A 15982-nucleotide genomic window follows, 5' to 3' on the forward strand; every position below is an offset into this window, starting at 1 on the left:
ACCTGCAGGTTCATTGTATTGGTGTTAAAAAGTCTTTAAAGTGAATGTGGAATCATTAGCTCCTCTTGAGAAATGTGGCCTTTGCACATTTGTAGTAAATCTAATAAAACACTGAAGCTGCACCCCTGCTGGAGCCTCAAAGGTCTGCTTCAATCCTGCTGTCTAATAACAGTACTGCTGAGGAACACCACTGCAGTGGGTAGAGAAGAGGAGGAAAAACATGCTCCTGAAGACTGCATGAAAGAGAAGAGCAGGATAGATTTGGGAAAAACAACAACAAACCAACCAACCAAACCAAACAAACAAACAAAAAAAAATGGTGCACAACCAGCTTCCTAGATGGGGAAACTGTGGCTTCACAAGGATGATCCATGCTCAGGTCACAGCAATTGAGGCTGGCATTCAGTGTTAGAGGAAGTTGGAAAGCAAATGTTACAGAGGCAGTGATCACAGCCTTTCACCTGCACCTGCTCTTTCATTTCCCTACCCGCGTCACCTTTACAGGATATTGTGGTCTTGTAAATGCAGCTGGCCAAAGAGCAATTAACTTCAATTAGGCTTGACTCTAATTGAAATGCAAGGGCAAGGAGGGTACAGGGAGCCTGGCAACCAAGATGCCACCACCATACTGTCTGATTCAAACCCCTATGATCGTTAGCCTCCACTCTGCTCCCCAAATCATCACAGGCAGCACTGCACTCCAGGCTTCCAGGCCCCCCAGAAGCACTATTAACACTGTAAACATCAGTACACTGAGACATCAGACTGGCAGCTCCTTCCCAGCAAGGAAGGAAACCTAATGTATGTTGACACATGACGGGCACAGGAGCCGTGGCGCAGCCCTTCGAGGATTGCATATGCCATCCTCTGCCTTTCAGAACTGTTGAAAACATGGACTGCCCTTGTCCAAAATGGACAAGTCTAAGCCAAATGCTGTCAGTTCCTCTTATTATTGATAATGCTTGGGAGGACTGAGCTTTGTTTGATCTTTTTTTTAGTCTTCTTGTGCAAATGAAAATGGCACTTTTTTCCTAGTTTTTTTTTTCCACTCCACACTGCACAGAGATGGTCTGAATGTGCAAGAGGTACCAGTCCCTGCATGAAATTCCAGGAACATAGACATGTAGGCAAGACTATGTAAAATTTCTGAGTGGTTTTTTGTCACTCTCCTTAAGACAACCAGCAAGTCCCAGAGAAAAATAAATTTCTGTGTGGGCATACTCAGATCAGACATGAAATATTCATGCTAATGTAGCAACCTGCTGCTGGGTTTTGGAGGGTTAGTTCATTTATTTATTTATTTACTTCGTTATTGGTTCTGCTTTTTAAGAATAGATTTAATTAGATCTACCAAAGACAAAAGTTAACTTGTTTACCTTTAGAAGGCTTAGCCTCCGTTCTACAAGCATTTTCCTCATGTTTCTATTACTCTTTGTTAGAATTCAAGCTGTTCTCCTGAGATGGTTAAAGCACGTTAGCCTGACAGGCAGTAAAATGTTTGCAGATATCTTAGCAGTCATGTCCTGCATTAGTTGTCACCAAAAGCAATTTTAGAGGCAAGTGGATGCCTAAAAGTAAACTTTTTTAATTTTTTTTTTTACAGGAGTTGAAATTATCACAGTTGGAAACTATATTATGCCTGCGCTACAGCTCAAGTCTAAAGTTGAGCCAAAGTGAAAGCTTGAGTGTGAAACTGGTATTAAATACTAGAATGACATGGGAACACTTTATGAAATTTCTCACACAAATACTGTATTTCCCATGATAACAGATTACTACTTTCCTTTTTCTTTGCTAAAAACACCAAGATGAAAACTATCAGAGAAGAAGAACCAAAAATCACTTCTTTCCATTGATCAAATTTGCTGTTGTTGTTATCATTTACCAGCAAAACAACGAAAGCACCAGGTGAAGATTTGGGAAGAACGATTAATTTCTGTTGGTAGTTCTCTGTCTAGTCCTTAGGCAACTTTGGTTAAGCTTTTAAGACAGTCAGTTGTGATTTCACAGCTTCCACATAAAGCACATGCATATTCATCCATCACCAGAGGAGCCTTTGAGCTCCTCAATCAACCTGCTTAGTTTTTCTTAAAACCTAAACTGTTTGGATGATTTGGTAAAGTACTGAATATCTTTAAATGGCAATTTCACCATATGGTTCCTCTGTCAAATTGGAGTTGATTTTCACCCCTGGCATGTCTCATCTACGTGGATTGCAAGTGTGCTCAGAGTCCCAGACAGCAGATCCACGAGGTAGTGGTGGGACACAATGAAAGCACCAATAGTATCAGAGCCATGATAACAGCTGCAATTTCTGCAGCTACAGGAGAGAGCCAGGACAGATGAGGATGAAGGCCAGTGTTCTATGACTTACTCCTTCAGGATCAGAAAACTCCTTAGTAGAGCAACTTTTTGGGTAAACCTGTTTGGGCGGCTTTTGTAATAGAGGAAATTAAGGAGAGATAGATGTGGGGTTGGCAGCTGAGGTTATAAAATTCTAATAAAAATTAGAACTGTGCTTGCTGGTATTGTCCTATGGAACTTGACAGCCAGGGATCCCAGGTCTGGTCACGCTTCTCTCATGTCACCTTTCACAAGCATTGACATTTCTGTCTGTCTCAGCTGTTTGGACACACAAGAAGCTTCAGGGCTGAGGGATTGGAGCTTCCCTTTCCAGACTCCTCCTGGTGAAGAGCACAAAAATATACATGATGGACCTTTTTGCTCTCCCACCTAGAATGAGAGCCAGTCCTGAGTCAGACAGTGTTTATTACTACCAGTAAAAACTACATCAAATTGTTTGGTTTGTGGTTGTGGTTTTTGTATTGAGTAGAATCTGGGGGGAAGTGACTTTGAACTGAAGGCATTGTGTCTGACAGCCAATTCATAAAGCAGATCTCCAAGATGGGCATAAGTATCTGTGGAGGAACTGACAACAGAAGCACCCTGAATGTGTCTTCAGTATGAACTTCTATAAAAATTAGGTCTGTCCAGAAACAGTGCCAGCTCAGCAAAGTCTTTCAACCTTTTAGCTCTCTTGCAAAGAAGTAACAGCAAGGAAGCAACAAGTTGCAGCTACAAAAAACTTGCCAGAAGTTGGCAAAAGGACTTTATAAAAGGACTGGAGCCAAAATCCTTGGATATTAACACCCTGCTGATTTAATGTTCAGTCAATTGCTCTAATAAGCAGTGACCTTCAAGGTTGCTTCATTTCTCTCCGTGGGCAAAGAGTGTGGTTCCCTGCCTCCCTTGCCTCTCTGTAAGGTGTTGCAACAACTTGGGTTGAAAAAAAATGTTTGGGATTGGGACTCCCAGAATTATTTTGACCTTGCATAAGCCTGGCTCCTTCAGAAGTAGCTGAGTCCATAAAGCTGCTCATAATTTGCAAGGCCACCCTTATTTAAAACCTATCTGACCTCATTTATAGGAGAAATGCTATTGCAAATTCAGTGATTGTGTCCACATTTTCTGTGTCACTGTGTCACTCCCTTATAGGCAGCCTAAGAACACAAGCCTGGAAGGAGGGACTCAAATGATTTTAAAAAATCTCCTCGGTGGGGAGAACAGACACAACTTCTGTTTTGTCACATAACAGCTTACAATTTCTCACAAACAACTAAGCTCGAGTCCTTAAAAGTGCAAAGTGCCTTACTGTGCTATGTACAAAATGCCTACACACTTTGGGGCAGCTGGGTTTAAGTCCCTCAAGCCGTTCCTCACCTATAATATGAGTTAATAACATCTTCCTATTTCAGTAGAGTGTGCCAGAAGCAGTTCATTACTGCCCTCAGGTGTGAAACCAGCTGCAGGCACAAAGCCACTGCCATAAAAGAGTGCAGCTGGAGCAATAAGAGTGTTAGAGAATGACAGCCTGAGGGGGCTGTTGGTGGGCTAGAAGATTGGCAGTGTGGGAGGGCAGGAGCATTTGAGGAAACTTGTGAGATTTCCTTCATTTTCTATGAATACCAGGTTTCTAGGTCAGAATTCAGAGCAGGGTCTATAAAAAGGGAAAAGGAACAAGTATTAGGGATTGGAGTGGAGGGAGTGCTCGTGCTAAGCATGCAGTTCTGTGGTTGAGTTTAAAAGGTAAATGATTCTGCTGCCTCTCTACTCTTTTGCTTGATTATTTTTTGGCCACAGAATGCCAGGTTGCATTACACCTTAGCTACAAGCAACTGTCCTATATACAGGTGCCACTCCCTGATTGATGGTTTGAGTTGCAAAACGATTTTCCTTTTAGCTTATGCAAGGAAACTTCTTCCTGGTCCCTCACAGAAGTAATTCTGTCTGTTGCAATTTTTCCTGTAGTCATCTCAGAAGGGCTTGTTTTCTCTTTCTGTTTATAAAAAATAAGAGAAATAGTTAAGGCTCTTTAAAAGAGCCTCTGTGGGAATTTGAAACACTCACAGACAGAATGGAACATCTCTCAGCTTTAAAGCTGCTACAAGTAACTTTACATTCCCCCTGTACATACATTATGCTCCTGGACTGAACTAGTGGTCACTGTGTAACCTGGAGTACAAAAATGTGAAAGGAATATCATTAAGTTAGTGGACGTAAAACTGTTCAGCAACAAGAGGAATTCTTCCTGCCTCTGAAGAATAAGACACTTGGATATCCTGGCTACCAGCAATCCCTGAAGCAAGTGACATCCTTTCTTGGCCAACTATTGCTATAGCTCCTTTGTTTCAGTTACAGATTAATGAAATGTTATCTGACAGTCTCTGCTTTGCTCTTATCCTTCAGAAAGAAGTGAAATTATATGAGAGCAACCAGAATGTTTTCACTTGAAGTTTACAACTTCAGCATGGTAGGAACTGAAGTATGGAATGCAACTCTTTTGAGGGAAAAAAATCCATTTTTTTTAACAGTAAAATTACATGGTAATCAGTAAGTTCTTCTCTTAAAAAGCAAGCTTGGTGTTTTGCCAGCTAATCAGTGGTGTTCACTGGGAACGTTCTAGCAAATGCTTTTGCTGCAGCACAGCACCTGTACAAAATCTTCATTTTCATGGAAATCTAGCAATATAAAAAGCATTTCCATGTTGGGAATGTTGCTTTGGTTCAATAGGAGACCTCTGAATGAAAATTTGGGTACTGAACCCAGAATGAGTAGGACATCTTCCGCCAAGCTGAAGATGGTAGAGCGGTTTTCAAGTTCTCGAAGCTCAAGAACGGAAACCTGAGCCTCCCGTGTCTAATGGGAGGGGTTTTTTATTCATATGCTCTCTGGATTTTATTCAAACTCTTTCTTCCCTACCTCTCCTGTCAAAACAACTGTTAAGCACTTTCTTTAAAAGTTTTTCCTCTAACATGCAACAGAAGGAACACAAATTGATAAGCTTTCATGTGAAGTGTTTTTCTACAGCAAGTTCCTATAAAAAGCAGTATGTCTGCAACTGTGCCATTTCTTATGGCAATCTCGTCTGGAGACAAGTCTGTGACCTCCCATGCCCATTTCACTGTCTATGAGATTTGTCTCATGAAAATTTTGAAGGTAACTCATACCTGCTGTAGCGTGGCTTTCGGAAAATTCCACTCTTGTATGCCCATCAGTTCAGTTTGTTGACTTCTCTTCAAGCCTTACACTCATCCATAAAGTACTTCCAAGCCTCAAAGAAATAAGCATATTTTTGTGTTCTTAATTCATGTTGAACCATTGGACTTTCCCTCCTGTGGTAAGAGAAGAGTCACCACATCTACTTATTGTTAGTGCACCATAAAGTGAGCCTGCAGCTGCAGTTCCTATGCATTTCACTGTTAACTATTTGAAGAACTCACCAAAATATGATTGTGGACTTTGAACAGAGTCCTTCCCAGCAGCAAGAACCAAAACCCACTATAATCCATATTTAATTTTTCCTCCTCCATACATCTAGTCCTTCTATTTGTGGAGATGGAAGAATGGTCTATTCCATATGGATGTCAATTCATTTACTTCCAAGAAATTATGGTTATTCAGAGAGCTGAGATGGGTTCTTTAAGTTCCCTTTTTGGGTAATCCACTAATAAGCAGTAGATTTGTATTGCTGTCACTCACCACTAAGAGTGGGTCAGTTACTGTGTACCTGCATCAGCATTTCATCCAAAGGAAATTCTGTTTGGTGAAGAGAAAGACTTTGAAGAGATTTTTCTTCTTTCTTTGATGGCATCACATGGCCTGTGCGTGTCAGAAAGATGGAATAAAACCTGAGCGAGACCCAGGCTTGGAGTCTATTCAGCTCTGATAATGTGTCTGCTGCCCTTTCGTGCAACAGGGAGTATAGTTGTTCATAGTCTACAGCAGCAGCCGAAGATGGATCCCTGGCTGTTCTCCAGCCCAGGCTGTACATGGGGCCATGAACAGCTAAGTGAGGTGCAAACCTCAGGATGGAAGACGGGGATGAAATCCCTACCACAGACCCATCTCACAGCAGCACTTCCTGATGTCTCTACAGTCCATCTGCAGATACATCTTGTGGATGAGAGATATAGTTTCTCATGGGGAATAAAGTTTGTGGGTTTTTTGTTGGAGTGTTCTAGTGGCTGCACTGTAGGTAATTGAAACTTAAGGAGTCTCTAAAAAAATCTTCATACTTCAGGGTCTCATATTCCATAATGCTGAGAAATTAGCAGTCCAACATGGGATGCAGAAGTCTTCTGTGAGATTTTATGGCAGAAAAACCTGAGCCATTTCTCATCAACGTAAGATTTATATCACATGGAAGGTAAAGATCAATTACTATTAATTCATTCAGGGCATAAAAATTATAAATACAGCTAATTTATTATATCCATAGATAAAATCTGAGACCCACTGACAGTGCAGAGAATTTTGTCATTGAGTTGAAGAGGAGTGCAATGCCAAGCATTTTAAATATACATCCAAGCTTCTTTAGGCAAATAAAGCAATTATTTGTCATTCATATTCAGAGAATAAACTTGCCAGTTAACTGTCTGAAATATTTGTTGCTATTACACTTTTGCATAATTTATTGCCAAATTTGTTTACATGTGCTGTGTTTGAAAATGAAGCAGCATGAGAGCAAAGAACATTATAGTTTGCCTGTTGAAGAAAAGAACAGTGTGAGGAGGCTTTCTTATTTCCACTGTATTAAAAGTGATAAGTTAAATACAGGGCCTCAAGTGTCTTTCCAGACTTACATAATAAATATAATATTCATCAAACCTCCTAGCTAAATATTGATCATTAAACTCCCACGTTAAAGACCAGTCTGAGCTCACTTACTCCATAGGAAGGAGTCTGGGGGTGGAAGGAGTAGTTTCTGAAAAGTTTGTGCTTTTTCTCTCTTGCAACTGCTTTCTTGTGCTGATAGACCAAAATACCAGACAGACAGAAATTCCCCTCAAATACTTTCTTCTAAAGAACTGTTAGGTTATAAGACATTCCCAAGGAGGTGGAGTAATACATGGATATGTCCTTGCTGTGAAGGCTTCAGGTGTGTTTGGGGTCAGCACATGGGATGGTTGGTGAACAGGACACCGCAGGAGCCCCAGGCACTCCCAGTACTTTCCATCCCAGCCTAGCTCCATGGGGTCCATCCCAGCATACCCCAGGTCCTCACCTGTGATATCATCAGCACAGCTGTGGCAGCATCACCCAGTCAACAGCTTTGTGGAAGCAGAGATTCCCCTTCTGTGGGTTTGCACCATGAATGGTTCTGTCAGCTCAGTCAGGTGTCTCAATGAGACACCCCAACAAGGGGACTGCACTTTTGGCCCCAGAGTTACCCAACCCCAAAAAAGGAAACTTTTCCGTTAAAAACTGTTTTCATGTCTTTCTGTACCCACATAACATACAAGTGTACCAAGTTGTTCAGCATTGCAGTAACAAAGAGGGAGAAATGCTCAGACCAACACGTTAGCTTTTACTGTAAACTTAGCATGGAAGAAGATCAGTGCCTCTGTCATGGTGATCACACACAAACCTGGACACCACAGGAGGCAGGGGTGGGGGTACAGCCAGACAATTCAGGGTAAACTTTGTCTTTCATTGAGGTCAACAAATGTTTCTTACATGTAATGGAAATTAACTTGCAAAGAAACAAGTCTCTTGAAACAAAATTTCCCCTTCAGCAACTACAGCCTAGCACACAGTGCCTTTTGCATAGATGGGCTTCGAGAAACAAGCACAGAAAAAGGAGATCCTGGCAGAAGCACTGGTGGCCAAAACACACAATTTTGCCCATCTGCTGTCCCATCACTGAATTGAAGGCCATACATGTCTCAGAAGGGTGCTGTGCTGTTTAATTAGGTAATGTCAGGGCAGTGCTTTGATCTCATAAACCCCATATAAATGCTAAGGACTTAATTCCTCACATCCTGCACTGCAATGGTAAGCAAAAGCGTATTCCTTTGATCTCCTGTTCAGGCATCCAGGCCAAACTGCTGTTCTGACATCCCTGGATGAGTATTTAGGCCTGGTTACTCAGCCCTTAAAATACATCCCATTTCTCCAGCATGTCACCCCCCTTGCCCATCTGTCTGAATGGCCTCATGCCCTCCTGAAAGCATCCTGTGTTCATGGTAGGAGCTCACAAGTGCCAAGAGGAGAGGGAGCTGAGTGTGCACAGCCAGCAGTTCTTTTCCTTTGAGGAGATCACTTTGTCAGGTGACACAGCACATCCACGATGTGTTGACTGTGGTGGGCAATCTTTCTGTAACACCTGACTGGCAGTTTCCAGCAGAAACAGAAATGATCATGTCTTCTCTAAGAACCAGGAGCAGTAATGACTTTTAGGCAAAGCCTTATATTAGTCACAAATCCTGCACCACTGGGGCCCAGTTTGCAGTTTAGCTGGTCTCATTTCTGTTTCAGCAAAGAGCCAGGACAGCCTTTTTAATTATGTTACTGTGATACTGTTGCCTAAGTAGGAGAGATTCAGATATCAGCTGAACCATCTCAGAGCTCTTTTGACTGAATGGACTTCAAGAATTGCCAGACAAAATTAAATACATCAAGTTTCAGATTTATTGTAATGTTTCAGCACAAGAAAATAATCCACCCAGTCACAGTATGGATTACCATCTTCCTCCATTGGTCAAATGACCTTGTGGTCTTGGAGGTTACTCCTGCCCTTGAGCATTACAGGCAATCTGTGCCCCAAGCAGCAAGTGCAGTCCCTGGATCAGTGCCAGAGGTGAGACTGCCAGGGGCCATCGTCATGGTATTAGTAGAGTTGAAGAAAACTGTAGATTAAATAAACCCAGAGATGGAACCAAATAGTTGCTTTCTCTGCAGTCCTTAATCCAGGGCTGACTCTAGTGAGCAGAGGTGGCAGTGTGCACCAGCTGGACATTTCTGGCCTGGCTGTTGTATGTTTTCATGCTCCTTCTTCCTCTGGCTCCAGAAAGACACCCAGTAGCTGGGAAGGGAGATGGCCAGCCAGGTGTGATCCAAGCTGGATGAAGGAAGCACTGGAGATCAGCAAAAATCAATGCAGATGCTTTGCAGGGTTTATTTCCCTGATCAAAATGCTGGAGTGTTTAAACTGGGAAGATATTCATAGTTCAGCTATTGCTAACAAGAATAAGCAGCACTGGAAAATATGGCCATCAGCAACCAGCCACTGCCAGCTCAGATAATTCTCTTCTGCTACCTCTGATCTTCAGCAACTGTTTTATGAGTTTGGAGAACAGGAGATGGCGTGACTCATGCAAGTATAATATTTATTTTTTTTTCAGTCTAGTGTTTTTGCCAAGAAAAGCTGGACAATCTGAAGCAAAATATTTTAACAAGTAGTAGGAAACAAATGAGACAACTGTGATTTTAGGAACAGCTTCCAGCCATCCAAGAGATCTGTGTGGCTCCCACAGCCGGCGAGCTGGGCCCCACCAGCTGTGTCAATGCAGAAAGAGAACACTATGAAGATCTGAGCACTGTTGAGTCCTTGTGAACTGGCTCTGTTTTCCTGCAACTGGGTCTAAACAAGAGTGAAATGAGGCCTAATAATCTTTCTAGAACAATAAATCTGTTCTATTCTAATTTTCTACTGAGAATAGCAATGAAGCATTAAAATGTAGCCCAGTGGTTTAAAATAGATAAACCACATCTCACTGGTGCAAAATCATTATAGCGCCTGACCATAAATTTTTGCACCAGTCTAAACTATTTAATGAACTTGAGTACTTAAATTTAATATTGGCTCAGCTTAATCTCAGGTGATATTAATCACTAATTAATACTTTTTCGGGGGGTTGTTCATGCAGAAAGTATAACAGCTCTAATTACCACTTGTTTGATAATGTGCCTTTATCTCTATTTTAATGGGGCTACCCAGTTTATTTAGATGCAAACATCTAAGGATTTTTACATCCCCAAGAGCAATTGCTCTCTTAAATACTTTCAGTGATACAGTTACATTAAAGCAATAAGCAGTGCAAGAAGAGCTAGCATGAAATTACATTACATCTCCAGAGCTTTGTAGTTATATAAGAACACTTGGCTTATTCTGTTAATTAGAGGAATATGTTTACTGCAGGTTTTTGAAGTTATTAATTATTTTCATTAGCTTAAAATTCTTTAACTGTCATCTCTGTATACTATTTGTATTAGTAATTCAATCCAGGTGTGTATGATATGTTGTGCATTCCTATCTTAACCAAAGGATGAGCATAATATAAAAGGAAGGAAGATTCAGTTAGTTAGATGTCATCCCAAGTCCCAACGCTGTAAGTATATATACATTTACATATATATGTATATATATATATGTATGTATATACTAGCTGCACTCAAGAAGCATGTGAACAAATTAAGATTTTATGCCAGAGATTTCCTACACTAAATCTAACAATTTTCCAGTAGGCTTCTTTTTGAAATATTAATATTTTTAGGCCACATTAATTTATAAGTGTCCCTTTAATGTAGAGCATAGCACTAATTAGGAATTTCCAAATATCAAAGGGAAAAACACTCTACTTATACTTTCTGAAGCTGGATGCAGGATAGTGTAACACACAGTTAGGTAACATTTACTCTTGCATTTTAAGGACTAGGAGACAGTTTTTTCCCATGATTTCAATTTTTGTGATTTTTGACAAAAGCTTAACTGTTGAAGCTTATGTGCTGCATGCAAAATGAATTTTTATATATATATATATATACATATATATGAGATTAATGTGCAAGACCTTCAGTATTTAGTTGTTTACTTCTCCTTTCCTTGGTGTAAGCAGGATGCAAAAATACTTTACTACAGAAAAGGTGTCTGAAAATTAATTTATTAACATTCATTGGGCACTTGTAATGAAATGTAGGAGTGGAGTACAAAGAATCACTATTTTCTTTCTTTGCATTCATCAGACTAAATTGGATTAATCATATTGGAAAGGGTAATAAAATATTAGAGCTTGTTCTTATCTCTCTGCTTCCTCCCACTGGTTATAAATAAGTACACTGGATGCTACCTGCTGCTGTGATGCAACATTTGAGGAACTCTGTGCTGCCTCCTCATTTTGAGGTAGAAAATGGCAACAGAAAGATCTTATTTTCTCACTGAGCTCCATTGCTGGCCAGCACAAGAGAGGGAACAACTATAAACCAGAGGCATTTCCATTTTTCTTCATCTCCCCTTTTTTGTTTTTCTGTGAAATCAATGGCTGTGGAATTTTGAAATTCCCTCATAACAGCCAAACCTTTTTTTCTCCCTCTGCCACACATCTGACAAGTGAAACCTCCATGCCCACTTGCCTTTGCCCTTTGCGGAAGGGTAGGTAGCCCAATTTCCCGTGCAGGGGCGTGGCTGATGGCAGCACGGGCTGTCACTGCTGTGTCCTGCCGGCGTTTCTCTCTCCTCTCGGGGGGCGGCATCCCCCTGACTAACGTGCTGTGAAGCTGTGGTCCGGTCCTGCTGCTCACCTCTGCTTTTGGGTGCAGAGGAAGATCACAGCGCCTCCAGAAATGAGCTTGAACTTCCATGATACTGGAAGAGAGCTGGTTGTCACATCAGATCTGAATTCGATTTTTTTAATTTTACCTGTCTCTGCCTAAAAGAGCCCATTCACAGCAGTGAGAGCTTTCTCTCTATGTTGACATTTGTTCCTGTATGGCTTCTACAAACCCTGTTTTTATCACCTGTCTGAAGTGAGTCCAATCAACTTTTAAGTTATGTAAAGAGGATTTCCTACAGATCTTTCGCCATTCACATGTGGTGAAACACTTAAGATGGGGTTAAATCATAGTTCTCTTCATTTCTGCTGAAGAAGAGCACAGAAGGGTAGCATACTTTTTGTGCTGTTTTCAGCGAGGCCTTCAACTGATCAGAGGGAAGAGACATGTGAAGGCACACAGAGCACACTGAAAGAGTTAAACGTACCTCCAGGATCCCAAAAGCTCGACAGGGACAAACTAGTGTCTTGCAGGTGGACCCACAGGACCACAGCCTATGTGGTACCAGAGGCAGCCAACAGGCAGCATTCACCCAGACAACAAAAAAGGTCTGCACAGCCAGCTATGATCTTAGATCATGACATATTTAGAATGAATATTTTTTCCTTCAAGTGCCATATAAAAAAATTTTAATTTCAGTTTTTCCTCAAGGCCTACAGTTTCTACTTCTCTAACTGCTTTCTCTCTCCATTTTACATACACTGAAAGGAAAATCAGCTAAAACACTCTCCCTCTAAGAATATTTCCTTGAGGTACTTTTTCATGTCGGTGTTCCTATCTCAAGTCAAATAACCCAGGAGACAATTGGCCATACTTCAGGGCTCTCCAGATCTGTGCTACTGCCTCAGTTTCTGCATCTCATGTTCTTTGTCTTTCCACCACATTCCTCTCATGAAACAGAAACTCTGACAATCCCAGGCCTACACAGGGAGCTGACTGCTTCCTTCCTGAGCCCCACTGTCTTCCAATGAACCCATGGCTCCTGCACTTTGAGCTGTCCATAACTTTTGTACTTTTAAAATGATTGGTCCTCCCCTTCCCTTTTCTTTTAACATCTCACAGCAGGCACGAAACTCTGTCAGATGGTCAGCAGGAGTACTGAGCTCACGTAAGTAAAAAGAAAAGAGTAACTTCTCAAGTCTTCCTCTATCTGGAACTGAATCCCTTGAAGATGCACAAAAGCAACATTCACTTTTAGAGGGGAAGGTTTTTTTATCTTCACGTACTCTTCATGCTTCCCAGGGCCCTGTTTTGTTCTAAGAATCATTGAAGTCAGGTTTTTTTTTTTTTGATCTGTGCCTAAATTGAGATCCAAAAGTCTTGAAGTAATCGTTCTGAGTAAGAGCTGTAGCTTCAGTCAGCCAGGTTAAAGTGAAATGAACTGAGCAGATCTTGGTTTCAGAATAGATGAATATATTTTCTAATCACAACAAGCTATGACTTTCATTCATTTCCACAACACCTTCCAAATATATTTCTGAAGTCAGAGGGGGAAAATTATGTTCCCACTATCTCCTGTCTCCCAAAGAAAATAAGCTAAAACCTAATTTATATTTACCTTTTGAGAAGTGAGAATTTCATCTCTTAAAAAAAGTTTTCCTTACAACTTTGAAATACAGAATCTTCAAGGCTATTAGGAAAACATTTTATTTCAAAGATCTCTCAATTGAAAACTCATTTGAATTTCAAATAAAATACTGAAAATAAAGAATCTTGCCACTTAAACATGTTGTTCACCTGGGACAAATCAGATCAGCTATAGAGGACACCAGATATAATAGCTTGATCAACACATTCCTATGGCCAGAAGTCTGTCATGGTCATTAAAATTCACAGTAAAACCTGGAGAAATTCATGCTATGATTATTTTATATTAAGCCTATACATTCAGGATGACATAGGACCATGTTTTAAAATAAAATTCAACTATATTTGAAGTTCTTAAAAAGAACACAAGCTTTTTTTAATCCAATGATTTACAGTAATAAAGAGTTTGAAAGGCAAATCATACTGCTGTCTCTCTCCTGGTTCAAGAAACTCACAAGTTTCTAGGAAGTTCATCAAGACTCATCTTTTAGTTGCTACCTCTTGCTGCTGAATTATAGTCAGCTGCTCTGAAGCTTTCTTCTCACCCAGAGGCCAGAATATTTGTGATCCAACAGGTTCTTCCCCCAAAGAACCCACATTCCCTCTGTGACAGGGTTTCTTGCAGAAAATCTAACATGCTAGGAGAGCAGAAACTCAAGGTGTTGTAGATGCCATAAATGGGAGCAATACTGCTTTCCTACTTGGAGTTACATGCCAGTTCCAGCTAGTCAGGGGTGTCCTCAGTTTCCTGGGGAATGTTGCAACCAGAGCTCAAAATGTCATCTTCCATGTCCCTTGAACAAATAATTGTGATGTGACCATCTCACATGTTTTGAAACACCGTCTAGTCCTCTTGCTGATGTAAAAAAAAAGTCTGCTACCAAGTTCAAGGCAGCCTTCCTTCAGGGAGTGAGGTCTTCAGGAAAAAATATCAGCATGAATGTAAAACTAGAACAAAATTAATATTAATCCTTCCCAGTCCCCTATGTTTTCATGTATCTCCTCATTTCTATGTGTGGCCTCTTCTGTATTGTTTTTTGAAACAGCGTTTCCTAATTGTAGAGAAAACAGACTTGGGGCTAAGTGTTGGATCATTGTCTCCCATGAACTTTTTCATTTGTACCTTGTGCCCTCTAGAAATTGAGCCTTGAAAGTCTCAGACATTGATCTTTTTTTTCTTTTTTCTTGTCTGTGTAATGCATGTTGCATCTTATTATAGAAACAAAGGACACACATTTCCTTTTATCTGCATTTTAGAGTCAAAACACCGCTGTTCATTGTAGGAGCATCGTCAGCAGTGGTCTCCTGCCAATTCTCCTCCTCCAGATTCACATTCATTTGTTAGGTCTAATTAAAAACCCATGGTACAAAGAAGCTTAAGGCTGCTTTACATTCAAGCTCCTCTGCTTTTGACTGATAGTACACCTTTTGTGTGCAACATTTTGGATTTGTGTAGAAATGTCTTACAGTGACAGATTGCTTTTGTACTTTCTGGCTACTGTCCATTTAATTTTCATTATATGTTTCATTGTATACTTCAGAGAGAGTTTGCTAAAGGTTTGCAACTTACTGAATTTACAGTGGGATTTGGATGCTCTGGGGATGGTTGGGAAAAGCCTGGTATCTTCCATCAAATTATTCTATGGTAGCTTTAAAGAAGCTGTGGAGCCTGAGCAGATAAAACTAATTTAAAACATAATGCAATTCTTTCCTTCTTCGTAGCTCTCTCCTGCTTTTCCTCTCTACTACTGCACAAGAGAATTACAAAGAGGATATGCATTGTGTAAGGACTTGGAAATACCCACTCAGAGGTCAACCTGGGTTCTTTTCAGGCCAAAAATGTTCTGCAAGTTCAGTTAAAAGCCTTGTTTGGACACTTCTGTCTTGATCGCCTTGAAAACCTGATCATGGTGAAGGCAGCCTAGGAATTGGCTGTCATCTTCTTTGCACTGCCTGCAGGCACCAGAAATAGCCCTGGCTATAGTACTGGAGTGTTACAGGCTCAACTCCTGTTTCACAAAGAGGTTTGTTTCTCTTGGAACTACATCTTTAAAAAATCAGTGCAATGGGGAAGGAAATCCAAATCTACTGCTTAAGATTCACCTTTTTTATTCAATCATTTACTAGGTGACCCACCCCCCCATGACCAGGTAGAATCTAACTCTGAGAAAAGGGGGGTTGTTCTGTCTTTCAAAGAAAAATAATGTCTCTTAGTAAAATCAGGGTGCAGTTTTCAAGCACTGCATTCAACTCCATTTCCCCAATATCAGAAAGCCAGTAGGAAATTGTGGGAATTGGGAAGGACTGATGAAATGCTTTGGCAGGGCTGAAAGCAGGAAGAAACTGTGTTTTCAGGAAGAGAGAATGTGTTTGCATTTCAGCTGCTCCAGTTTTCATCCTGGCATCTCAGTTTAACCTGCTGATGAATGTGTGAGTTTGTGTTAAGACAGTAGACTGCAAACTGAACAGCTGAAGCACAGGTGTAAATTCCCTTCTGCTGCATCTG

Source organism: Chamaea fasciata, unplaced genomic scaffold (genome assembly GCF_029207755.1).
Source record: "Chamaea fasciata isolate MVZ Bird 193981 ecotype frontalis unplaced genomic scaffold, bChaFas1.0.hap1 SCAF_8, whole genome shotgun sequence".
Taxonomy (NCBI): domain Eukaryota; kingdom Metazoa; phylum Chordata; class Aves; order Passeriformes; family Sylviidae; genus Chamaea; species Chamaea fasciata.